The 27,640-nt window shown below is 42.9% G+C and overlaps 1 long non-coding RNA gene across 1 annotated transcript in view; it reads left to right on the top strand.

The window, feature by feature from the left end:
- The window catches only part of LOC109547904 (uncharacterized), a 212,519-nt gene that overhangs the window by 79,203 nt on the left and 105,676 nt on the right, over window positions 1-27,640 (top strand). The gene's annotated exons all lie outside the window — the stretch shown is intronic.

The following is a 27,640-nucleotide window of genomic DNA, read 5'->3' as shown; positions in this document are numbered from 1 at the left end:
GCTCACAAGGCTTGGTTGAAAACGGAAGGGAAGGGAGGTCCACCACTGCCCATCGTCCCACAGAGAGGTGTGCGGGGCCGGTGCGCCCTCAGTGTAGTGTAGGTCTGTGTTTGAGTGATGGATGGTGCCCCCTTCCTATGTTTTTAAAAATAGATTTTGGTTATTTTTTTGTTTGTTTTTCTAGGTGAAGTTCATAACATAAGGTGAGCCATTTCCAAGTGAAAAGTGGCATTTAATACATTAGCGTTGTGCAACCACCACCTCTGTCTAGTTCCTAAACATCTTCATCACCTCAAAAGAAACCTCTCTGTGTCCGTTGAGCAGTCACTCCTTATTTCCCCCTCTTTCTAGTCCTGGCAAACATCTTCACATCTTCACCTTTTTTATGGGGCACAAGAAAGCACCTTTAATGGTGGGTGAATACACAGGCTGCTTCGGACCAGGGAGCCCAGATTTGGGACACCTGCTATTTACAGGCATTGTTTGGGAACACCAGCTGCCCCCCCCCCACCCCGACCCCATACCTGGAGACCTTGGGACCTGTGGGAAGCTGCAGAAGTTCCCCAAAACTCAGAGAGGAAAAGGCACTGGGCCTGTGCGAAGCTGAGTTTGACTCTGTCCTCTCCCCTGCAAAAAAGTACCTTCCCAGCAAATGATCTGGGAAAAACAAGTGTGTTGAGGTGACCCAGAGGGTTTAAGGCAATTGTGCTCATTCTGGCACAACTATGAACATGCCTGGTTAAAGGTAACATGTGAAGTGTCCTTTCCAACTTGGCCTGTCATACATCTGGCACCGCCATTCAGCTGTTGAGGGCATCAAGAAATTACATAAAGAGATGAGAACATTGAATCATTAATGTGTTCTTTCAAATGGGAATTTGTAAGATCTTAAGTTCTTGAGACAGACTGGCCACACTCTTCTCAGTTGAAAATGCCGTTGTCCCAGCTGTTCAAGAACCAGATGTCGGAAACCTAATAGTACAGATTCTAGGGCACCTGCTGAGCTAAGTGAATAGAGTAGAGAGATGCAAAAAGTAGAAGGAATTTTTCATTCTTCCCTGTGTCCTTCTGTTATGGACTGTATGTTTGTGTTCCCCAGATTCATATATTGAAGGTCTAATAACCCCCAGTGTTTGGTATTCAGAGGTAGGGCCTTGGGGAGATAACAGGTTTAGAGAGTGGTGTCCGCATGAGGGATTAGTTTGCTTGTAAGAAGAGGACGACCAGAGCTTGCTCCCCCCGACCCTCGCTCCCCCGTAAGGACACATTGAAAAGGGGGCTGTCCCCGAGCCAGGAAGAGAGCGCTCACCAGAGCCCGACCATCTGGCACCCTCACATTGGACCTAACAGCCTCCAGAACTGTAAGAGAAAATTTTCTGTTGTTTAAGCCACCCAGCCTGTGGAATTTGTTACGGAGGCCCGAGCTAATGAGACACCTTCCCTTCGTATTTATTCATTTGATGAGCTATACGTGCCAGTTGTACAAAACTAGATAATTAAATCCAAACAATACAGTGGTGTATAAAGTTTAAGTAAAACTCTATCTTCTTCCCTCCGATCATAAGACCTTTTGAAGTAGGCTTTGAACAGTTTGGGGTTTATTCTTCTAGACCCACGCCATCTAACAAAGTTGCTGTTTGCCACCTGTGGCAATTTAAATTTCTCTGTTTTAAGACTTTTTTGATGTGGGCCCTTTTTAAAGTCTTCATTGAATTTGTTAACGTATTGCTTCTGTTTTATGTTTTGGTTTTTTGGCCGTGAGGCATGTGGGATCATGTAGGATCTTAGCTCCCCGACCAGGCATTGAACCCACAGCCCCTGTGTTGGAAGGCGATGTCTTAACCACGAGACCACCAGGGAAGTCACTGTGGCTATTTAAATTTAAATTAATTAAAATTAAATATAAGTAAACGTCCAGTTCCTCAGTCATACTGGCCATCTTTCACATGCTCAGTAGCTGTGTATGACGAGTTGCTACCATGTTGGACAGGGTAGGTGGAGAGCATTTCCATCATCACAGGATGTGCTGTTGAACAGCACCGTTTTAGATAAGTTATATTCCTACACAAACATGTATATCTATATATAAATATATATGCATATATATATATATGTGCAGTTGGCATAATATGGTACATATGCTTCTGCAATTTGTTTTTTCCACCTAACAGAGAAACTGTTAATTTAGTGTGATGCACACGTAACATCATGCCAGGAAAATTATAAAACAGAGTGCATCATCAAACATAGAGTTTCAGTAAATTAAAACTCTTTCAATTTCAGATCTTAAAGGTAGTTGCAGCATAGCTTTAAGGCCTTTTCCAACTTTAACTAAAGAAATTATTTTTTGAAATAGTCCACTCAGCCTTGGGTACGTAAAGAAAGACGATTCAGGAGATGTAGCTTGAGCTTAATCTACCATGCTTGCCATACATATTCATACACACACGTTTCTTTCTGTCCCTGTTTCATAACAGGGATTGTAATCTTTTTCTGTTTATCCACTATTTGGTAGACCAGGACTGTCCAAAATGGTAGCCACTAGGCACCTGTGGTTATTTAAACTAAATTAAACTAAAAATTCAGTTCCTCAGTTGTACTAGGCACGTTTCAAGTATCCATTTAGCCACATGTGGCTGGTGGATACGGGTGTTAGGCATCGTGGATATAGAGTATTGCTAGTTTGCAGAACGTTCATGTGGACAGTGTTGCACTAGAAGATATTCTTCAGATATCTTTCTCCTTAAATTCAGTGAGTTTTCCACAGGTGATGGATGGGGGACTCTGCCCAGGGGGACATGCAGAATTTCTGGGGGTGGGTGGAGAGCTTGCACTTCCATGCCCTTCCCGTTCAAGATTTTTTTAATTCCTCCCTCTGAAGACGCATGTTCTTCCAGCTATTTGTTGAGAATTAGTGTTCCATGGAAGTTAATTGTGGGAAAGAAAATTGGTACTAAGAGCTTTTCAAGGTTAGACTATTTGTGATAATTGGTGGTGCACACACACTGTTAAATAGCACCTGTATATACAGTAAATGTCACTGTTCAGTTTAGAATAGAAAGTAAATTACAGTGAGTGCTGACAAAAAAATATGTTTAAGCTTTTTAAAATGAGAAAAGAATAGAATATTGGAAATGCAAAACAGAATGTGTTTATGTTGACATTTATGTTAGAAAATACATAATTTGGACAAATTCACAGGAAACAGGAAGAATAGTTCCCTTTGGGAAGGGAAATGGTGTAAGGGAAACAGAGATAGAACAGAGTGGCTTTTTCACTGTATATTCTTTTCTTAATGTACCTTGTAACTATGTGCTTGTTAGTAAAAAAAAAAAAAAAATCAATAAAGTAATTAAGGAAAAAATAAAACACATCCTTAAAATGTGCAGGATGGAGAACAGATTGTTTAGGAGGTAATAAGGGTCACTTAAGATAGAAAAAATTAAATAGTTGAATGAGAGCAGAGGGCTGGCCAGAGCTTTCACAGCACACCAGGACCTAGGGTTGGTGCACCATTTCTTACAGGCTGGTTATTTTACAGCAATTAAAGCTATTTTAAACTGTTTCTTAAATACATTTTAGAAGGAAAAATATTCTTAATACTGATTTTTTTTTTTTTCCATGCAAGTTTTCTTGACACCTGCAGAACACAGCTTAGGATTTAAACTCTTGGAAATTATTATCCCAGAAAGATCTGGTCTGGGGCACTCTGCTTCAGCTCCAGTTTTTCAAGAAGATGAATACTGGTGTTAACTGGGTGTAAGTGGAATGGTGAATGGGGTACAGTTTCTTCAGCACATGCTGCCTGCATATGTCACATGTGCACTGAGTAGGGATTTAATAGCCTGCACTGCTCCTTTTCCTTCTCATCCTTTGCTTACAACTACTGTCAGTGACCAGGAGGTGACAGGCCCGGCGGCGGGGGCGGGGGCGGGGGCGGGGGCGGGGCATGGGCAGTGGGGATGGCGCTGCTTTCTTCCACCATCAAGTCCCTGTATTTCAGTCCTTAGCGGACTACGACATCAAAAATGGAGTGCCCACCATACACAAAAATGAACTCAAAATGGATTAAAGACCTAAATGTAAGGCCAGACACCATCAAACTCTTAGAGGAAAACATAGGGAGGACACTCTATGACATAAAGCACAGCGAGATCCTTTTTGACCCACCTCCTAGAGAAATGGAAATAAAAACAAAATAAACAATGAAACTTGAAACTTGAAAGCCTTTGCATAGCAAAGGAAACCATACACAATACGAAAAGACAGCCCTCAGAATGGGAGAAAATATTTGCAAATGAAGCAACTGACAAAGGATTAATCTCCAAAATTTACAAGCAGCTCATGCAGCTCAATATCAAAAAAACAAACAACGCAATCCAAAAATGGGCAGAATACATAAATAGACATTTCTCCAAAGAAGATATACAGATTGCCAACAAACACATGAAAGAATGGTCAACATCATTAATCATTAGAGAAATGCAAATCAAAACTACAATGAGGTATCACCTCACACCAGTCAGAATGGCCATCATCAAAAAATCTACAAACAATAAATGCTGGAGAGGGTGTGGAGAAAAGGGAACCCTCTTGCACTGTTGAGGGGAATGTAAATTGATACAGACACTGTGGAGAACAGTATGGAGGTTCCTTAAAAAACTAAAAATAGAGCTACCATATGACTGAGCAATCCCACTACTGGGCACATACCCTGAAAAAAACATAATTCAAAAAGAGTCATGTACCACAGTGTTCATTGCAGCACTATTTACAATAGCCATGGAAGGACATGGAAGCAACCTAAGTGTCCACTGACAGATGAATGGATAAAGAAGGTGTGGCACATATATACAATGGAATATTACTCAGCCATAAAAAGAAATGAAATTGAGTTATTTGTAGTGAGGTGGATGGGCCTAGCGTCTGTCATACAGAGTGAAGTAAGTCAGAAACAGAAAAACAAATACCGTATGCTAACACATATATATGGAATCAAAAAAACAAAATGGTCATGAAGAACCTAGGGGCAGGACTGGAATAAAGACACAGACCTACTAGAGAATGGACTTGAGGACACGGGGAGGGGGAAGGGTAAGCTGTGACAAAGTGAGAGAGTGGCATGGACATATATACACTACCAAACGTAAGGTAGATAGCTAGTGGAAAGCAGCCGCATAGCACAGGGAGATCAGCTCGGTGCTTTGTGATCGCCTGGAGGGGTGGGATAGGGAGGATGGGAGGGAGGGAGACGCAAGAGATATGGGAATATATGTATATGTATAGCTGATTCACTTTGTTATAAAGCAGAAACTAACACACCATTGTAAAGCAATTATACTCCAATAAAGATGTTAAGAACCCTATCATTCAGCAAAATTGATCTTTTTCTATTAAAGCAAGTTGCTAGGATCTGTGCTTTTTCGGGAAAGAAAACTAAGGGTAAAATAACTAGTTAGGGGAAAATTATGTCCTAAACTGCATATGTTACAAAGGAAATCCTTGTTGTGGAGTTTTAAGGCACAGCTTCCCAAAGGCAAGGGTAATTTTCAAAGTAGTTAACAATCAGTACGGCATGGGAATCCAGACATTCAGAATGGATGCCAGTCTTAACTGGTGTGGCTGTACCCATGTGTACAGGCTGGATGTAACTCCTGCCGAAAGGTGAAGCCATTTGAGATGGGAGATGAGCTGTTCCTGGGTTTTGGGGCAGAGCCTGCTGGCTGTCCCCCAGTATCCATGACCCCCCTCTTTATAGAATCACTGGAGCCTACTTCACAACTGGAGCATTTGGCAGCTTTATGGCCATGAGACTAAATTCTGGTTAATTGGAAGTGTGTTACTATGTGATCCTTTCCAGAACCTTCTTTAAGGGACAGTATGTGCCCCTCTTGCCCTCTCTTTATTTATATCTTTCCCAGTCTGCTGTCTGGAATTTAGATGCCACCATCTTGGACCATAAAGTTGGGTCACACGTGATAGAACAGCAAAACATATGGAGTGCCCCACTTGCCTTCCTGGATGTTTTCCTGAGAGAGAAAGAAACCTCTCTTGTTTAAGCCGCTGATACTTTGAGCTTCCTGTCATTCTCAGCCAAACCTAATTCTAAGTAATGTAGCAGGTCCGTAACGTGCTAGGAAGATTCAGTTTTATCTTACTTAAAACTCCTAATTAAAAACAAAAAAAACAAAAACTCCTAATTATCCTGTGAGCTTGGTATTCTTGTTCTCATTTAATGGGTTAGGAGTCTAAGGTGAAATAAAAATTAAGTAACTTGCCCAAATACACCCACGTAGAGCCAGCATTTGAATCCATGTCCTGACATCAAACCACCAAAAGCTTAATCCTTGTCTTAGTAACTCATACGAAGCGTCGAGAAGGGCACGTGGCGTACGGTTTTGTAACACTCACGTTTTGGCACAGACCCAGTTTTGTGGATTTTTTAAATAGACGTTCGGTTTTTCAGAGAAATTCATTTGCGGCTTTTTGAATGTGACAAACATGTCAACAGTTTTTCAGTCAATAATACTTATCAGAAAAGCTTTTTTTTTTTTAATTCAAAGAAACCTGTGTTGTTCCTCTAATTACCAGTATTTGCTTAATCGTAATTTGCTAATTGGGACATTTCTGTGAAAAGAGAATAGTTCGAAAAGAGATTTGTAGATCGTTTTCTTTAGTTTTGTCTATGTGGAAGAAAATTGGGGATTTTTTAGAATTCTTCTTACTCTGCAGCAACTCTAGACCATTCCCCCATATTTTTTATGTGAGAATGTAGAAATTAGGATGACGGTGGAATGAAGGTTACAGGTTCTCTGGGTGATGACGTGGAGGCAGCCTCTGCAGCCGGCATTTTCTGCAGTGTAGGTACAGAACAGAGACCTGGGATGGCTGCATGCCGAGCTGCTCCGGGCTGGGCTGGAGTGGGCAGGTCGGCAGCTGATGCCTGGAGGGCAGGTGGGGCCCAGCGGGTCTGGGGAGGCTGGTGAACTGGGTCCAGTGCAAACAACCGCTTGGCAGCAGAACCTGCTGTAGAGACAGGAATTTTGACCTGCTGCCCAGGCTCCTGTTGGTGCCCTGGGTGCCGCTCCAAGTTCATTCACTCATCGCAGGGCAGACATTTAATTGGTTCAGAACAGCAATCTCTGAGTGTATTCCTGGGAACACTGGATCTGCAGGATTTGCTGTATAGAAGAGGATTCTGTGGCAAATAAGTTTGAGAAAATGCTGTGTTCTGATAGCTCTCCTGGAAACTCACAGTGCATGTGCGGCATATCAAAGTCTAAGACGTTGAGAAATCTGTTGACCTTTACAGAGTTTCTGAAACTTACTTGAGAATAGAAATTGTATCTTAAAATTTAATGTCCTGTGTAACCTACTTCATGATTCTTTTAATAAGCAGTTAATAGTGGTTTTGGAAGTTGCTGTTTGAGTGGGCTGAGTCCCTGAGAAAATACAAGATTTGAGTCAAACAACATGGGGCTTTTCTTGGTGTCCTGTCTGCTCGTATCTGCCAGGCCATATTCCTCAAAGTTCAGGGCATCTCTGCTTGTGTATATGTCACAGAAGCAAAACTTTAATGCTTGAAAGGCCCTTTGAGGTCGTCTAATTTGGCCTCTTCATTTGCTAGTTGAAGAAAGTAGGATTTAGAAAGATTAAGTCACTTGCCAAAGGCTAAACGGCTAATAAATCAGTGAGGATGCCGGGGCCAAGATCTCTTAATGCACCATTAGTCAGTTCCTGGTGGAAATTACTTGAGGTATGTAGTTCCTTACTTTCAAGACTTTTTTAGTGATATCTTTGGATTAGGATGGGAGAAGACCAAAAGAGTGGATGTTTGCTTTCCTGTCAAGGCTTGGGAGAGGTCAAGTGAGCAAAAGAGGGGGCAAGCCCATGGAGGCAGAGATGGAGCTCAGTAAAAGAAGTCCTGCAGAGGAAAGCAAGAGCCCGGCTCAGGAGTGTTCTGAAAAGTTATCCTATTTGTGTGGCTGAGAATGACTTAAAATAAGCTCTCTTTTCAAGTTACTTCCACGTGGCTCCTAAGCAATAAACAGATGAACGACTCAACAGACAGTATTGCCGCTATTGTCCTATTTTATAGGGTGGCAGCCGCCTTGAGCCCATCAGGAAATGCTCATCGGCTGCCAGAGGTAGCACTCGTCTGTTTTTCATGGAGTTAAGGATTTGGAAAGAATGACTTCTGGAAATTTTTTTTCTAACAAGGCCTAGGGTATTGACATCATTAGGGTCCAAATTATTTTGCTTTGATTTAGATTTTCTTTCTTTCGTGGTGAAGTTAGTAGACCCTGAAATTGAATCCTTTATTGCTGTGTGAGGTTCTTTTTCTGTTCTATTTATTAAGTATCAGAATGTCACCTGTCATTAATTTTTGTGGAGTTCATCTTGAGTATTTTTCTTACGTTTTATGAAATGCTATCTCTAGTCCTACAGTGAAACAACACTATCTTATCTGTTATAACCAAAGCTTTCTGTTTACATGTCCCCTTTGGAAGGTGCTACATTCAGAATAAAAGCTGCACATCTGACCTCAAACTGTAAGGATATTAAATTTTCTTCCTGACAGCCCGGGCAAAGAAAAAGAATCCTAAGACTGTAGCATTGCTGTGTTTCTGTTAAACAAGTCAGGAAAATTCCCTATAATGCCAAACTCTGGGACACAATTTCTAAAGTCTCTCGTCCCTGTTGCAGCCTCTCCTCTCCTGTAAAGAACTGAAAGAGATTTGCCTCAGTAAAAAGAGGCAGTAGCTATCAATATTTATTGAAACTCTGAGAATAAGTTTAAATTGAACCAGACATGCAGAAGATAACAGAATAAGTCTTATTTCTAAAAGTATTAGTTTTCTTCCCATGGCTATAGATCTGATGGATTTTAACAAGTAATAATGAACATTTATGATTATATATGTATATATGAATTTATCTTAGAGCAGTTTTGGGAACCAAGATTTCCCATATACCCCATACATCCCCTCTCCCCAGGCACAGGTCCCCCCCATTATCATCCCCCACCAGAGCAGTACGTTTGTTACGGTTGATGACCTACAAGGGCAGATCTTAATCACCTGAAGTCTTGACGGTGTACGTTCTTTGGGTTTGGACCAATGCATAATGACGGGTATCCCTCATTACAGTATCACATAGAGTACTTTAACCACCCTGAAAATTCTCTGTGCTCCACCTGTTCATCCCCCTGCCCCTGCAACTCTCGCAACCACTGATCTTTTAACTGTGTCCATAGTTTTATGTCATATGGTTGGGATCATATGGTGTGTAGCCAGTAACTGTATTTCGAGTCAGACAATTTTTCTCTTATTTATGCTTCAAGGATAATACATGAGGGCCCAGCATTTTAGAGGCTTTTTTGAAGCAGAAAACTTGTCTGATTTTTTTTTTTTTTTTGTCAAGTGATTCTTGTGAGGATTTTACAATTTGGAGGAAAAAGTTATTCTTTTACACACGAGTATTGATTTTACGTCTGTTGAACGGGAGCCCGGGCCTGACGGACACACAGAGCTGCTTTTGCCTCTCCTTTTTCACAGGCTGGCCCCTCTACCTGGTGTGCTCTCTCTCTCTCACTCCTGGAATGCCTAGTCAACTCTCCTAGACATCTATTGAAAACCTTGTTCCAACAATACCTGCTTGGGAAACCTTATTTGACCCTATTCCGTCCGGACGGACTTCCGCTAGTGTCTTTGTTCACAGTTTAATTAACCACACTTTTTGACTCTAATGTAATTATTGACTTACATGTCTGTCTCCCTTTTCTAGACACTGAGTTTTCTGGAGACAGGGCCTGGGTCGTCTTCATGTCTGGAACCTAGTAGGTCTTCAATAATTATTTCTGGAACTGAACTTCACGTAATAAAATTGTGTTTTAGAATTTCTTTTCATTATATCAAAGTGATTTTATCTTTTTGAATTAGGATGAACTCACTATCCAAATTGAAAAAATTCATGATAGTATTCTACTGAATTACTTTTATGAGTCCAGTGGACTCTTTGGTCATCACAAAACCACTGATATTTTATCTTAATATTAGATAAATATCTCTAGATTGTGTGTTGCTAATTCTGTGATAAACCCGAGACTCTGAAGTTTATTTATCTGTTGCAAGGAGATTTAAGAAGAAACTAAGAGAAGACCCTTCTGTGCTTTGTAAATATGTCTCTTCAGGTCCTCGTGGTATGAGGTATTTTCTTAGATTGAGTTCCCCTGAGAGAGACATGGATGCCTGTGCCTGTAGTTTATTTGCAAGGTGAGGAAAATACCAGAAGCACCAATAGTGTGTTACTAAGCCAGTTCCCACAGTGGGCAGCTGGAGCCCAGCTTTGCTGGGCCTCTGGGAGGCAGACTGAGGACCCTGCCTCACTGGATCCCACCTGAGGGTGAGGTCACCTGAGGGTGTAGAAGCTGGATCATTCACACATCTGCTCTGGTCAGCCCCTGTTTGAGGGCAGGAGGAGGGTGTTGCCATTCATTCCCAGTACTCTCCCTGCCCTGCGGGCCCCCTGTGCACGCATGTGGCACAGCCCTCGGGCGGAGAGGTGCAGTGATGGGCCAGCAGTGGCAGGTGTAGCAGGGAGCCCAGCGGAGAAGCCCCTCTGGGCAGTGTGGATGGGGGCAAGTGGTGCCTGGTGCAGACAGAGCCGTGTGGCTGCTTATTTGACAGTTCAGTCCCTTGCATCATGACATATCCAGATGGAGAGAGAAAAATAATTAAGCACAGTATTTTCTCCTGTTTGAACTAGGATAGTTCTATGGAAGGGAGATTTATGAAAAATCCTTTAGATTGAGTAGGCCTTACAACCCCCTGCTTGAACTTTGGTACCTAACTGCTTCTTCTGTCTTTGGATTGCTCTAATTATTATATATAAAGTTCTTCTTTATAGTCAGTAGGCGTCTGTCTGATGGTGACTTTGGCCCGTGTTCCCGGTTTTGGAGCAAGGCGCAAAGCCCCACTACATCTGCTTGTTCCGTACATTCTCATTGAATCTTCAGAAAAAGCCTGGCAGGTGGGTATCATTTACCTCCCTTTTACAGATAAGGCGACCGAGATTTAGCAACTGGAGATCCTCAGTGTTTTTAGAAACGAAATGATTTACCAGGGTCATGTTGTAACAAGTAATGCTGACTGTCTACAGTGGCCCTTCGGCAGGGGGAAGGGGAGCAGGATGACACTTGACAGAACAAGTTCCAGAATCCTCAGCGCTGCACAGAAAACCTACTCTTCATCTCCCTTAATCCAACATATACCTTGAAATAGGGCGGGAGGTAGGGACAGGAAGGTTGCCTGCTTATCATACGCATACCTGCTCCCTTCCTCCTCTTCTCCGAAAATGTCACCGACTTCAGACTGGAGTTTCTTACGGCTGGTTAATTGTAATCTGTTCATTGAGGCCTCTTGGTATAGAGCACTCATTGAGTCTATGTAGGGAAAGCAAATGATACTCAGACTCTGCACATACACATGTATGTTGGGTCTCTGTGCATTGCACAGAGTAAAGACTTAATAAATGTTTGCTGACTTCTGAAGTAGCAGGCAGTGGTCTTTGAAACTGGGAAATAGGGGGTAACTGTAGGAGTGCCTTTCACACACCATGCACTGGCTGTGTGGCGAAAGGGTCCTGAGGCTGGATTGGATGGAGACAGCATAGCTGGAGTAGTACCTAGTGATTGATGATCAAAAAGGGGAGGTAAAGTCATACAGTAAAAGCCAGGCCGAGTGTTAAGTACGAAGGACAAAACTATAAATGGGATGGGGGAGGTAAAGTCAGAGACCAACAGGGATTGGAATTAAGAGTAGATTCCAATGCAAGAAGCCATTCTGGACCAGAGACATAGACCAAGGCGTGACAGTAAGGTTAAATCTGGGCAAACCCCATATCTAGCCTTTCCACTTACAGGAATATACCCTAGAGAAACTTTGGAACATGTGTATAAAGAGACAAGTGCAGGAAGACACCACTATTTAACTTTTGTGGATGCAGAAATAAGTGGTAAAAATATGAAGACATCCATGGATCGATACACACTAAATTTAGAATAGTAGTTTGAGCTGAGCCCATTTTTTCTTGCTAATATATGATTTGATGGTCCTCAATCATCTTTAGAGGTGACACTGTCTAGGATCCTATTCTCAGTAATAGATATGGGTTTTGGGTTTTGAGTGTGTGCTTGTTTTATTGGCTAATAGGGCTGATAGAAACTGGCAGGTGGGGCTGGAAGGACTAATCTCCCTTTGTCACCCGAGGTGACTGAGAGGCAGGGGTGGAAATCCAGGTGGCTGGTGATGGGACTGAGAATAAGAATCAGGATTTTCTGACTGCTTGCTCAGTACTCCCTGCACCACACCGTGTATCCTCCCCTAATGAAGGATCTTTTCTGTAGATTTATGTCACTGCTACCATGTCCTTAACCCTTTTTGGTGTCCTCCATTAGAGCACTTCAGAGGACTCTGGTGCTTTAAGGTATCATTATTAAACCATGGCGATTGCATAGATCATCAAACCTTAGTGCATTTTTCTTTTGTTAAAATATATTAGGGTCAACCCACATTTACGTTTTTTCCCTCCGAGGTGTTTTATAAGTCGGCCTCAACATTATGTGGGTCATTTGTTCTGAAAAATCGTCGTAGGATAAATTCTTAAAAGTTGTCCAGGGCTTCCCTGGTGGTGCAGTGGTTGAGAGTCCGCCTGCCGATGCAGGGGACGTGGGTTCGTGCCCCGGTCCAGGAGGATCCCACGTGCCGCGGAGCGGCTAGGCCTGTGAACCGTGGCTGCTGGGTCTACGCGTCCGGAGCCTGTGCTCCGCAACGGGAGAGGCCACAGCAGTGAGAGGCCCGCGTACCGCAAAAAAAAAAAAAAAAAAGTTGTTCGGTGGTTAAGACTCACCTTCCAGTGCAGGGGGTACGGGTTCAGTCCCTGGTTGGGGAGCTAAGATCCCACATGCCTCGAGGCCAAAAAACCAAAACATAAAACAGAAACAATATTGTAACAAATTCAATAAAGACTTTAAAATATGGTCCCCATCAAAAAAATCTCTAAAAAAAAATTGTCAATAATTAAATAATTTCAATAGGAAAAGTGTTAGTGATCCTAAGCCCTCAAGCTGACATCCATTTATACTAACACAGCACTACATTCAGTTAGAAACTGACATAACTGCGTCAAGGAGTAGCATAGTTACCATAACATGAGGTAAAAAGACATTATGTTCCCTGTAATATGACTCTTTGTCCACTGTTTTTGAGCTTTTGTAGCCTCTGTACACAGAGTTTAAGACCACAATCAAAAACAAAAAATACCATGATCCGGTAACAAAATATCTTTTTTAAAAATAACTTTATTTATTTATATTTGGCTGCATTGGGTCTTCATTGCTGTGCACTAGCTGAGGCGAGCGGGGGCTACTATTCAGTGTGTCGCGAGGGCTTCTCTTGTTGCGGAGCACGGACTCTAGGCGCGCCGGCTTCAGTAGTTGTGGCACGCGGGCTCAGTAGTTGTGGCTCACGGCTCTAGAGCGTAGACTCAGTAGTTGTGGCGCACGGGCTTAGTTGCTCCGCGGCATGTGGCATCTTCCCGGACCAGGGCTCAAACCCGTGTCCCCTGCATTGGCAGGCAGTCTCCTAAGCACTGCGCCACCAGGGAAGTCCCCAAAATATCTCTTAAATTCTGTTTAATGCAAAACAATCAAATAGTATATAGACAAATCAATGGAAACCATGTATTTTTGAAGGTTAAATGCCTAAAGTTATCAGTGTAGTGAACTAACAAACCCCAAGTATTGTGAAATGAGAACTTACGGACAGCATGCTCCAGCTCTAAAACCACAGTGATGTCCACTGGGTACTTTCGTCCTTTGGTGTGTAGCTGGCCTTCAGATGCTCCATATACAAATACATAGTAGTACTTCTTAAATGCTGAGAAATGCCGCATACCAACAATTGGGGTATTGAAAGAAACTGCCTGTCAAGCTGAGATGTCTTATTTCAGCTGGGAGTATGGGTGTATTTGAAATGGAAACAGAGGGGTGTGTGTGTGTGTGTGTGTGTGTGTGTGTGTGTGTGTGTGTGTGTGTGTGTGTGTGTGTGTGTGTGTGTGTGTGTGTGTGTGTGTGTGTATTTGAAATGGAAACAGGTAGAGGGTGTGTGTGTGTATTTGAAATGGAAACAGGTAGAGGGTGTGTGTGTGTGTGTGTGTGTGTGTGTGTGTGTGTGTGTGTATGTGTATGTGTGGTGGCCAGGTTAATTGACAAAAGAAAAGAAAACCAGTTTGTTACAATTCCTTAAAGGTGTACATGCGGGTAAACCCCTCTTTCCCTTTCTCCTTTCTCCTCAGCTCTGAGACTTATCGTTTAGTTTTAATTTTATTCACAGCCACTGAGCTTTTACTTCTTATAATTTGTTATACCTTTTTGTAGCATAGAATGAGTAATTGATATATTGCTTAGCTAGCTTGTAATCAGTGGTGAATAATGTTCAACATCCTATTTGTAGAGAATGATCATCCTTTAGTAATCTGTAGTCTTCTGCTGTTACAGGTGTGCTTAAAATTTAGATGACTGCTTCTAACCAAAGAAATCATCCCTTAGCTGACTCTGCCTGGAAAAGCTGAAATATATCATTGGGGTATTTCTAGTTCATTCAGTGTTAATACTCCTCTGATGCCTAAAATAGTTTCGGGTGTAGTTCTGTCTGCACTCGAGGAATGGTGGTCTTTATAATTTGTTTTAGTAGTAACAGTGAATTTTTAGGACATGAACTTTACAACAGTAAAAAAAATATTCCACATATTTTCATAGTAACATTTTCTGTTTCATTGTTTCATGAGGATGACTGGAAAACTCATTTGACATTTTTTCAAACACACTAATCAGTGGTGCTCTCAAATTTCTCTCCCTTTTTTTCTCCCTTTTGCCAGCAGATGGCGTCTTACTGTTTCCTATCTCTTTTCCACTTTCTTTTCCTTCTTATTCCTTTCCTTCCTCCCTGCCCCCCTTGGCAAACATTTGTCACAAGAATGGATGCTGTTATTTTAAAAAGTCTGACTGTGACATGTTGTCTTTTCAAAAAGACAAGAAGGAAATGAAACAGGTTTTCATTGCTTAAGGCAATAATACAACTGGTTAATTTTCTCTGCCAACATATCCTTTAGAAGCAGATGCTACCTTTAAGTTTGGCTTTGTAATTCTATTATGTTGCTTTGCATGTAGATGGCTCCTCTTTTCTCTTTTAGGTAGATGGGCACCTTTTGTTAATTTTTACCTTTTTTTAAATACTAGGCTATTTTCCAAAGAAAAATTCTTTGATGTACAGATAAATAGATTAAAATACATTTGTGCTTAGTTTTGGGAGTAAAACTGATAACAGTGATTTGGGCTAGTCATTGTGAATATGAAGTACCCATAAAGACCTATGATCGGGTAGAAAACATATACAACTTAGTGAAAGATTGTTAATGACTGGAATAGGATTTAATTAATATGTATTATAAAACCAGACTGCATGTGGGACAGTGTGTCTGAGTTAATTAAATATTCTAAGGAATAGTACAAACCCCACACCCCTTATCCCTTTTCCTGTCCTTTCTCCATCACTAAATAGTTATTAAATGTTTCCAGAATGAATATTACAGAAAAAACAAGTATATGACATTGTCTTTGCCGTCAAGGATGCAATCTTATTGAATGTAATTTGTTAGTCCACTTTCCTGCTATAGGAAGAATATTAGGGTGAGCTCATTTACTCTTTGACATACTATTACCTCTCATCTCTGCTTGTCTAAATCCAGGTTTCAGGTCTGCCATATTCTTCATGATTATCTTAATTCTCCCTCCAGCCCTCTCCACTTACCTGCTCCACCTCCAAAAACAGTGGTCTCACACTCCTCTGAACATCCTTAATGTTTATGTAAACCCTTTTCTTGGCCTTGTTACTTACTACTTTGTAGTATAGTTACTTACAGTTGCTGAACTTAAAGCATCTTGATTCTCAGTAGTTCTCAGCACAATACCCTGCATAGAAATGCTTTTCATTAAGTGATTTACTGAATGCTTGTTGGATATTAACTTTATAAGTGCATGGGCTTTTAGAATCAATCAGACCTGGGTTTGAAACTCAGCTCTGTGATTCTGGCCAAGCCTTAACCTCTCTGAATTTCAGTTTTTTCATCCGCAAGCTGGGGCTGATAAGGACTACTTGATAGAGATGTTGTTCAGATAAAAACCAATGGTGTAGGTAAAACACAGTGCCTGGGACATAGTAGCTGCTCAGTAAATCTTGGTGTGTGTTCACGTGTCCTCCCAAGACATACACACATATATACATACACGCATGGCGTATGTGCAAGATGCTGGGCACTAGAAGAAAGTCAGAACCATACAGGTCCTATGCCCATCGTGCTTAAAGAGGAAATAAAGCCATGCAGGTAGAAAACGATGGTGCTATTGGGACATTAGAGACAGAGCACCGTGGGAGTTCACTCCTTTCTCCCCGAGAAGAATGGATATGGTTTATGGAAAGTTTCGATACAAAAGGTGGCAATTGTGCAGAAAGTAAAAGAATGGGTAGGGCTTGAATGGGTGGAGCTGGAGTCTAGAGCGGTAGATAAATATTTTAAAAGGTGTGTCTTTCAAAAACTATTGTTGTGCAGTAGAACTTTCTGGTCGAAGACTGAGATTGGAGATGGATATCCCTACTGATCTGCAAATAGTTTTCTTAGAAACTTGCCAAGTGCCTATGTGTGTTCTCAGATGGCCTATTCTTTTTGGTTCAGGTGTGGTAGTTACTACCAGGAATGTTGGAAATGATAAAATAGCTTGGCAGCACCTTCGCTAGTGCTGTAGCTTTGGTATTTTATGGTGCTACCTTGGGCATATTACCCATGGATGTGGAGAAGAGGAAATTAACTTGGTGACTGTCCCTAAAGAGCTGCGTGGTTCACCCCTCGCCTTTTCCTCAACCCCTGCTTAGCTCTGCTGCTCCAAGGAGAACCTGCAGGAGCTGGAGGGGGTGCTGCACTGCCACTGGGGGTGCAAGAGAGGATGTTAAACCCATCTGCTCTAGAGCTATACAATAGATCAGAAATTTCTGTATAGAAATGTGTTTAGCAGAAACTGCATTTGAGGACAGGCACTTCTTTGGAATTGGCAGGTGGCTGATGTATCTTATATAAAGTAATGAGGTTCCACTGACCTGTGGCCAGGAAGGGGCTGGTCTCTCCTGGCCAGTCACCTTTCTTTCCCCCACCTTCAAATGCTCTCCATTTCTTCTACTGTTTAAATAGGAAATCAAGGTGCTAGACTCCCCCAGGATTATGGGTATGAAGGTTGTGGGCGTGTGAATGGGTCAGGGCTCTGCCCTTCATGGGACCCTAACCCTTTCCTCTCCCAGTTTTGGAGAAATCATTCCCAACGGTTAACTCCCTTTTTCAAGACCCCAAGCCCACAACCTTCATACCCATAGCACTGGGGAATATTCTAGCACTTAATTCCTTTTGTCCCCACTTCAAGAATGCAAAGGTTTTCCAGAGTAGTCTACCCCATACCTGGAGAATTCTCTTTTGTTCTAAAACTCTAGCCCAAAAAAATGTGTTTACAACTGCTAACATTTATTGTGTACTTACTTGGAGTCAGATGCTTTTCCAGAAGACCATTAAGTATCTTCATTTTAATATACCTAACAACCCTGGAAGATATAATTCCCATTTTAATATCTAAGTAAATTGTGGCTTATGGGGTTTGACCAAGACGCCTGCAGCTAGTGAGTAGAAGAATCTGAATGTGAACTTAGATCTTTGATTACTAAACTGTGGAAGGTGGGTGCTGAGTTCTCACTTTGCCAATGACTGTTTCATCTTGGGTATGTTTCTTAACTGTATTTCCTTATCTTAAGAAAAATCAGTGTAGTAGAGTAGTTACATTCCAAAGTATCCTTCTGTGTAAAAAAAAAGTCTGTGATCTTACTGACTGCTGCTTTACTTCCAATCTTTTCCAGCAAGAAAAGTGATTTTGAAATTGTAAAGTGTACAGAACTGCAGCAGTGTCTTGGGAAGTGTAGCTCAGTGTGGAGGAGATAGCCAGTGATGACTGTTATAAATTAGTGGTTCTCAAACTCTCTAGTTTGCTGAAGGAGCTTGCAAATATCTCAAAAGACCTCAGTGTTTACTAACTGTTGACAAATCATACAGAATTTAAAAGGGATTGAAGACAGGAGAAGAACAACCTTTTTCCAAATTTTAGATAAAGCAAGAGGTTCTGGAGGCCAAATGCATGCTCTGGCTATTGATCACCAACGAAACATAGAGTTAAATAGATGATGTGTGAACGTTTTGAAAAGTATATGGTATTAGTAGGTCCAGTATGAGTTCACTAAAGGACAAATAATATAAAACTAACTTTGTTTCCTTTTGTGAAAAAGTTCACGTATTAAGGGTATGTTGTTGACTTGTTTTGTCTTGATTTTACTGAAGCATTTGACCAAAAATTCTATGAAGACAGTTATGTGTTGATTAGATCAGTGGTTTCCTTTTTATCCCCCCTCCCTGCTCCCGCCCTGCTTCCCCACCCCTTGCCATATTCTCAGCTCACTTCATGCCTATCCGAAGGGAACTACTGAGAAAAGAGCCCAGGAAAAACCATATGGTAAAAAAGCTCATCCAGGTCTACTGCAGCCGCTCCCTAGACTGGGATTTGAGAAAAACTAACAGACGTTTTCAAACTTTTGCGGGGGCAGGGAATCCTTTCATCAAATGAAATGAAACTCTACCATATAAAACAGATAAAGTGGGCTTCCCTGGTGGCGCAGTGGTTGAGAGTCCGCCTGCCAATGCAGGGGACACGGGTTCGTGCCCCGGTCCGGGAAGATCCCACATGCCGCGGAGCGGCTGGGCCCGTGAGCCATGGCCGCTGAGCCTGCGCATCCGGAGCCTGTGCTCTGCAACGGGGAGAAGCCACAACAGTGAGAGGCCCGCGCACCGCAAAAAAAAAAAAAATTAAAAAAAAGAAAACAGATAAAAGTGACATTTCCTAGTACTATAAATTTTTTTGGAGTTTACATTTATAATGTTTACTGAAGAGTCAGCAAGAGCAATGAAGCTCTTAAGATATAATGAAAGACTTAAAGAAATCTGGTGTTGATAATAACTGTATAATATAATAATAGCTGTATTCACATGATCAGCTGTGTTTAATAAACTTATATACTTTGCTTTAAATGCATCATATTTAAAAAAAAAATCTGTTCTCACAGATAATTACTTGCAAATTATAACAAGAGTTTTTTGTTTTTGTTTTGTTTTTAAATAACTTGCCTTGGGATCCCAGGATGTTTTTCAATTCAACCAATCTCAGGTAGGGAATATTTGTTTCAAAATCGTAACCCTGTAACTAAACGTATGGAAACAACAGGTCACATTCCTTATCATAAATCTAAAGTCATACAGGAAACATCTAATTCTTAGAATAAATATTTACCCTCTCTCAGGTAGGGTATTATCACAAAGGACTTTCTACTGCGATGAAAGCAAGGCCGACCAGATGCCCCCTGTGCCTCGCCCGCATTTAATGGCAGCCGACACTGGGGTGCGGTTTGTGTTCATGTGCTTACTTGAACAACCTCTTGAGAGCAGACTGTGCACACAGTATTTTTCACACGACCGGGTGGAGCTACAGCTTCCCTTCCCAGTGTCACACTTACAAGAAGTCCACATGTGCACGTGGAGGTGGCAGGGGAGCCTACCACAGGGATCGCCTGCATCTCCCAGACAGGATCTTTGACACATGATGCTGTGTGTCCGCAGTCGGTGAGAAGCTTGCGTATAAACCATTTCAGTGTCATTAAAAAAAAAATTACAGTTTTTAAAATATCTAAAATGTATTTGAACACTAGAAACAGATGGTGGTGTATCCTTGGAGGGTTTCCATAGTAGAGTCTTTTTAAAAACATTAGTCTGGTATCGACTGGATGCTGATTATGTTAGGAAAAATGTTTGGTTCCCTGTGGAATAATATGGAGATAGAGTTGGGGACAGCCAGGTAGTGCAGGTGAGAAAAATACAACAATTCAGGAAGTGCATTTATGTACACAAAAGAAAGAACAAAGTAACTTTGAGTATAAAGCGGGGGATGACCTCTTCTGGCCGGGAGCACAGGGAAGGGTTCCTGGAATAAAAGACATTTGTGGAGGCCCTTGAGAACACATACAGGACTTGGGTATGAGAATATTAAGGAGAAGAGATGTTGTTCTAGGGCACCACATCTTTTGGGAAAGTGTAATTGTAGAGAAAGATGATGTAGATATCACTACCCTCTTAGATTACCTTCTTCATTAATAAATTAGCTCTATATACATTTAAAAATATAATCCATTCTCAATAAATTCAAAGAGAGATCCTTTTCATATATTTAAATATGCCTGGGGTTTCTTTCAAAGTCATTACTGTGAGACAGTGATTTACTTGTTCTTTAGACCTTTCCAGTGATACTTTGCCCAACCTGGCTTCCACTTTAAGACCTACCTGCATCATAAATGTGCCCTAAAACTGACTTCTGCAAGAATTATAGCCATTCATTTGTTCAGTTGTTCACCCACGCTGGTATATTGAACAACTGTTAACGTGCCAGGTCCTGGAGAGTTCTAGGCACCCAGCAGTGAACAGGTCCAAACTGGACAGGTGGATTGGATGCCTGGAAACCACCTGAAGTTCTTATCATTAAACTTACCATTAAAAAGATAACAGTGCAACTTTCACTACAAACTGATAACAGCATAAAGAGCACACCTCCCAGAGCTTTTACATTTTAACAGGGATCAAAGCTTTGCTTCGAACTGCTTCTAATCAGGCAGCGTGTAAGGGGAATTGTGGTTTGAGCTCTGGGACTTTTCCAGCTTATATGGCTTTTTTGAGCAGCAGGGTTAAAGGTGGGGACTGGCTCTGATAATATTCCTCCCAGAAAAGTAGCTTAAAGAAAGCCCTACTGCGCAGGGAAAATCAGTTAGATATCCCATAATGGAACAGAGCTCTTGTTATAATTTTGCCTTTTGGGGGTGCCAGAGAGCCGAACACAGAGAAGGGAGGAGTATGGCATAGGGCAGGTGCACAGGGTGCCCTGCTGTCGGTAGCCGGTAGCCGGGCAAGTCACTTACCCTCTGGATGCAGCTATAAATAGGGCTAATAACGACAATAGTACCCACCTCAAAGAATTTTGAGGGTCAAATAAGTTAATATATACAGAGCATTTAGAATTGTGCTTGCCATAGAGTGTAAGCATTATATTAAAGTTAGCTATTATTTCTTTTAGCTATGTGTTTTGGCAGTTTGTTGATTTTCTGAGAACATATAAGAGATACACAGTAAGAGTGGATAAGAAGATAATTCAAGTGAGGATGGTTAATTCCTTCTTTCCCCACCTCCTACTCCACAGACCCTAGAGTTACTTGTTTTGTGAGGTAGTAACATCATATTTGAATGTATGACCTTGAAAAATTATGGTTAAGTCGTTCTGGGCAAAGCTCTAGTGGTTGGAAAATAAATCAGGCCTCCCACACATACCTGCACAGCCAAGAATTCGTTTGCCCCGGGAGCCGTGGGCGGGCGGGAATGGAGGCAAGCGCACACCCGGGCTTACGTGAACTCTCTGTTCTGGCTTGAGACCGTGGTGTCGCCCTTCTTCCTCCGCTCACCAGTGCTTTCTGGTCATTTCTCTTCATTCTCAATTCTAGAGAAACAAATATTTTAATTTTCTTAAAAATGCTTTTCTCTCTCTCCTTTCCCCGACTCCAGGGAACTTCCACCCCGCCCCCGCCCCCTTCCTGCTTGTTTGTTCGCTAAAGTTTGGGTCTTTATTTGTCCCTTGTTACTGCACTTGTGCAACTTTCTCCCAAGCCCAGGAAGGCAACATGCAGCGTAAGATGATGAACTGTAGGGCTCTCTGCATGGATCCCGAGTTTCAGGGTCTGGGGCAAGGCCCTCTAGAAATGTCCTGGAATTTTCTGTTAGTTCTTGTAACCAGGGATAGAGGCCCCCTGCCTTTGCACTGGGGCATATCCCAGGTACTCCTGCAGGCTGTCTCCTGTCTGTATCCTGGGGAGACTGGTGAGGGGTTTTTCCGCACAGCACTGCAGAGAGGGGCTTGTTTTCCCGTTCCTGTGAAGTGCGCCACATCGGGACACGTGGTCTGCGAGACCTTCAGTTATTCCTGGCTTGGTTCGTGTTTTTATTGTTAGCCTGTTTAGCCTTCAGTCCTATTGTCCTAGTTAAGTCCTGTCATTAGAGCAGGTGTGTTCTTTTTCTGAGTGTGAGAGGGGGCCTGTTTCGGGGCCTACCCTGGAGGAGGCATCCTGGGAGAGGGTGGCAAGAGGCCTCTCAGGCCTTGGGAAATCTCCTTGGTGGGAGCTAAGCTTAGAAAGTTACTTAACCTTTCTGAGCCTACATACTCACACCTCCCGTCCATTTAAATCTACCCATGGGTTGTTCTAAAGGTGGACATGGGGACTTCTCTGGTGGTCCAGTGGAAAAGAATCTGCCTTCCAATGCAGGGGACTCGGGTTCGATCCCTGGTCAGAGAACTAAGATCCCACATGCTGCAGGGCAACTAAGCCTGCGTGCCACAACTACTGAGCCTGCACGCCTCAACTAGAGAGCCCACGTGCCACAAACTACAGAGCCCACACACCCTCAAGCCTGCACGCCACAACTAGAGAGAAGCCTGGGCGCCGTAACCAAAGATCCCTCATACTGCAGCTAAGACCTGACACAGCCATACATACGTACACACATACATACATACATAAACAAACAAACAAACAGACTTTTAATAAATAAATAAAAGGTGAATGTGAAACTGTGTGGGATGTAGCCAGCTCTCAGTAACGGCTCCTTTCCCTCCATTTCCTTGTTGGACTATGGAACCCAGGTTTATTGTGGGGATAGTAGGTATTGGGCAGATTCTTCCTAATGACCTGACCAGGTGTCAGGATGGGAGACTGATATTTGGGGGGCCTTTGCCCTTCAGTCAGGGTCCAGGTGGGTCTTCCTGAAAGAAGCATCCTTCTCCCTCGTGGCCGGCTGAGGAATTGGAGCAGGGGGCGGGCCGCAAAAATCCACTTTGAATTTTGCCACCTTATTTCCCCACTAGTTTGCTCAGATATAAGGAGGAACTCGCAAAATTAAAAATAAAAAAGGTTTTGTTTTGAAAATTCTACTCTATTGACAAACAGCCTCAGATCAAGAGTAACCACCAGACATCCTGTTCCTCAGCATGTTTGCTGGTCGCTCCTGGGGCAGCCGCCCTGCTCGGGTGTTGCTGTGCTCAGGGCTCTGCACGGGCATTTTTCACCTTGAAGCATATCCGTGTCCTCTGTCACTCAGCCCAGGCCACCTCTCACTGCCACTGTAAAACCTGTAGGCTGAAAAGAAATCAATATGATCAAAGCTGCATCTGGCCAGTCTGTTGCACCATCCTGCCCTTTTCCATTTTACAAATCTAGCTTTTTTTTTTGGTACAAAGATATGCTAATATAAGTTTATCGATAGTATGACTTGATGTTAGGCCAGAAGACTTCTGCTGTCCTCTGAAATACATATATATCTCAAAGCTATTTTTTTAAGTCTCATGAAGTGCAATAAGGACTTCATTCACTCCTAGAGACTTCCCTGGTGGTGCAGTGGTTGAGAATCCACCTGCCAATGCAGGGGACACGGATTCGATCCCTGGTCCGGGAAGATCCCACATGCCGCAGAAGAGCTAAGCCCATGCACCACAACTACTGAGCCTGTGCTCTAGAGCCCGTGAGCCACAACTACTGAGCCCATGGCGCCGCAGCTACTGAAGCCCGTGTGCCTAGAGCCTGTGCTCCGCAACAAAAGCCACCGCGATGAGATGCCCACGCACCGCAACGAAAAGTAGCCCACGTTCGCCGCAACTAGAGAAAGCCTGCGCACTGCAATGAAGACCTGACGCAGCCATAAATAAATAAATAAATAAAAAGACTTCATTCACTCCTAGACTAACGTTCTCATGGAGACAGTTTACCGTGCCTCCCTCTGTAAAAAGGAAACAGGGCAGCAGTTCATATGCAGATACCCCGCCACCCACTGCGAGGAGGTCAGCATCCTCCTCAGCCTTGCCCCATAGCCGCGGGAATTGGCCAGGTGGGTGCCCACAGAGCCCAGACCCGTTCTGTTGCAACCCAGGGCAGCAGCACGGGAAAGAAGGTGGGACTTAAGGAAGCGGGCTGTGCGGAAGGCAAGGGTGGCAACGTGTTCATAGTCATCTGTCGGGGGAAGACGTTGGGGCTGATGCAGAGCCAGGCTCTGGCAGACAGTTTTCTGGTCTCAGGTGTGGGTTCACCTGTCGTCATCTGTTCTTTGGGAAGGGTGCTGGTGCGGTTTATAGAAATCCTCCCAAAGAGTACTTATGGTCCTTAGCAATGGTTCTGTAGTTCCCAGATGTATTCACCTGCCTGTCACTGCCCTGTCACTCCCCCGAGGCCATCAGAATGGCCCTTCACATGCTCGTCATGTTTTGAGAATTGCCACTGGTGGGTACAGAGCAGATTAATTGGGTGTAGATGCTTAGGAAAGCAAGAACTGCTGGTAAAGCCTTGCATGAATCAGGAAAAGTTTGAAGACAGAGTTCTGTTTCTGGTATGCAGAGTTTCAGCATAAAGGCTTACAAAGTACTGCTGGGGTCTTTTGGCAGTAGTGGCCCTGTACTTGCTTTAGTGATATACTTATTCCAAACTTGAGGAAAATGCCATGGGCGCATTTTCTGCAGGCTTCCCGGTAACTATGGAAGATTTTTTAAAAATATTTTTTAAACTTTTGGGAAAATTATTTGTATTATTAAATAGCATAGTAAATATGTGTATTTAGATACATAAATAAAAGCAAAATATTGGGACTGTTTCTAAACAGCTATTAACAATAATTAGATCAAAACATACCTAAAATGATAAACCTCAAAGCCACAGTAATTCATGTCTTTCTGTGTAGAAAATGTTCATTCAAATTAACTTCTCTCCCAATGTCAGAATTCCTTCTGCAATGTGCATAAGATGTGATATTTTTTTTTTTTTTTTTTTTTTTTTTTGCGGTACGCCGGCCTCTTACTGTTGTGGCCTCTCCTGTTGCGGAGCACAGGCTCTGGACGCGCAGGCTCAGTGGCCATGGCTCACGGGCCCAGCCGCTCTGCGGCACGTGGGATCTTCCCTGACCGGGGCACGAACCCGTGTCCCCTGCATCGGCAGGCGGACTCTCAACCACTGCGCCACCAGGGAAGCCCAAAGATGTGAAAATTTAGGCATCATCTTCTTTCTCTTCACTTCCCTCCTCTCCTCTTCCTTCCTTCACCTTCCAGCTGATGCATGCTGTGTCCAGGTCACTATGGCAGGCACTGCAGATACACAGGTAAGTACTCATGACCCCTCCCTCAGAGGCCTCCCAGTCTAAAAGTATGTACAGCTGGATGAGGATGTGCAGGGAGGAGGCGTGTGAGGTTACCTGGGTGAGGGGCCCGCTCTCAGCCTGTTTGGAGGAAGAGAGACAGCATACGATTCACAGAGGTTATGTGGAAGCTGAGATCTCAAGCCTGGAGGGGTGGCCTAGAAATGAAAAGGCATCCCAGGCATGGTACTTGTGTGAGAGTCATGAAACCACGTTTGGGGAATGGCACGCAGCCTGGCATAGCTGTGGTGCTTGATGCTGGGGAGGAGCAGGGTAGCAGGATGAGGCTGTCTCAGCAGTGATGGCAGCTCACCGCTTTGCAAAAAAAAAAAAAAAAAAAAAAAAAAGAAAGAAAAATTGTTCTCTGGCTGAGAACTGTATTTTGTTAGAAAGTGTTTCCTTGTATTGTGCCAAGTCTGTCTCCTTTTCTGTTTTACCTTTGAGTTCAAGCCGCAGGAGCAGCCCAGAATGAGCCTGCCTCCTCTTTGCCACCTGCCTTTATGTGTAAGTGGTGTTTTGCTTCTTTAAGTCTTGCCCCAGGCCGTGTATACCTTTGTCCTTCTTAATAGGTTTTGGTTAGTAGTTTGTTTCCTTAATATAACCCAATGATAATTCCAGTTGGTCCTTTTGGAATCTACAGACAATTGATTGTGATTGCCTAGATTGATCTCACAGATCTCCAAAGCAGCTGTTGCTTCTGTACTCTCTTGTCTGTCGGCCTGTTTCTGCCAGGTTCCTCCCTCTGTGGTTTCACAGGATCCCAGAGGGCAGGAAGCAATCAGAGGTGTTAGTCCAGCGTCTCCTCCGCTTCTTCCCCACCACAGCATTTCCTTTTGGTCATCTTATGGCTTTAGAGAAACAAAAAGTAGGCCTTTCTCATACATATGCCGGGGATCCTTGTCCTGGAGGAACAGTATTTTTCTTTACAATCTTATAACTATTATCTTTTACTTTAGAAGCAAACTAAGAAAGAAATACGTACCTGTGAAATGTTAATACAAATTAATTAGGATTGAACTAAAATAGCTTAGAAGTTAAGGGTTGAGAGAGGCATGTTAAAGCTCAGGTTACATTTTCATATGAATTAACTGTAATTTGAAAATATCAGTTATGTTCTGAATGAGAGATTTGGCCATGTGTGTAATGTGAGACCCCTGTGTCTGAAAGTGCAGGGTTTGGGTGGGTCCTAGAGAGAGATTCTCAAAGCCTATTTGTTGATGGCAGCCGGTAATGTCGGTACCTGTAAGCAATCATTCGTCGACCACTCTTAACCCCTTGATAAAAATTCTGTACTTTCCAAGCCAGTGCCATGGTTGTCTGTGGATTATCCTCTTTACAAAAAAAGGACGAGATGGAAAAGGTTCAGTCATTTTGGTTCTTTCACACCCTCACCTAGTGCTGAAGCCAGGAGCTTACCCTATAGCTGTGATCCTCTGTGCGAACCATTCTTCCGTGTGGGGAAAGGATGAGTGAAGAAAAGGGAGAATAAAAAGAAAACCATATGTGGTTGCTGAAGTAGAAGTTTCAGATCTAATCAGTTAGCTAAGGATGCCCCAGAAGAGACTGTTTGCTTATTGCTGGGATTTAAGTATCCTACGCCGTGGAGGGCAAATTCTTATTTTTAATGTAAGAGTAAGAAAACAGTCTTCAGTGCAGTAGTTTCAGTCTCCGTCAGTGGTACTTATCGAGGGAATAGTAGGGAGAGGGGAAGGAGGGAGGATAATAAATATTCTACCACTGTGTACTCAAATGGTGGTCCATAGACCGGTGGCAGCAGCATCACCAGAGAGCCTACTAGAAAAGCAGAGTCTCAAGCCCTAACCCAGTGCTTTTGAATCAGAATCTGCATTTTAACAGACCCCCTGGCAATTCCTGTGCACACTGAAGTTTGAGAAGGACTGCTCTAGTGGTGATGACAGTACCTGATTCACCATGAGCGATTCACCTGTCTTAGCACACTTTGAGAGAAGCTGAACAAATAAGGCATATCCGCCCAAAGTATTAAATGTTGAGAATCAGAGTTTAATTTTGTTTGTCACGGTTGACTAAACAGCAAATCCTGTTTAGGGGAGGACGGGGTTCTGTGTACTGCACGGATGACGTGCCCCATGGCTTGGATAGCAAGTGAAGAGCTGCTTCCCTGCCCTAGAGTGGAATTGTTTCCATGATGACAGTTATG

This window comes from Tursiops truncatus, chromosome 9 (assembly GCF_011762595.2).
Source record: "Tursiops truncatus isolate mTurTru1 chromosome 9, mTurTru1.mat.Y, whole genome shotgun sequence".
Taxonomy (NCBI): Eukaryota; Metazoa; Chordata; class Mammalia; order Artiodactyla; family Delphinidae; genus Tursiops; species Tursiops truncatus.
This window is presented reverse-complemented; position numbering and strand designations above follow the sequence as displayed.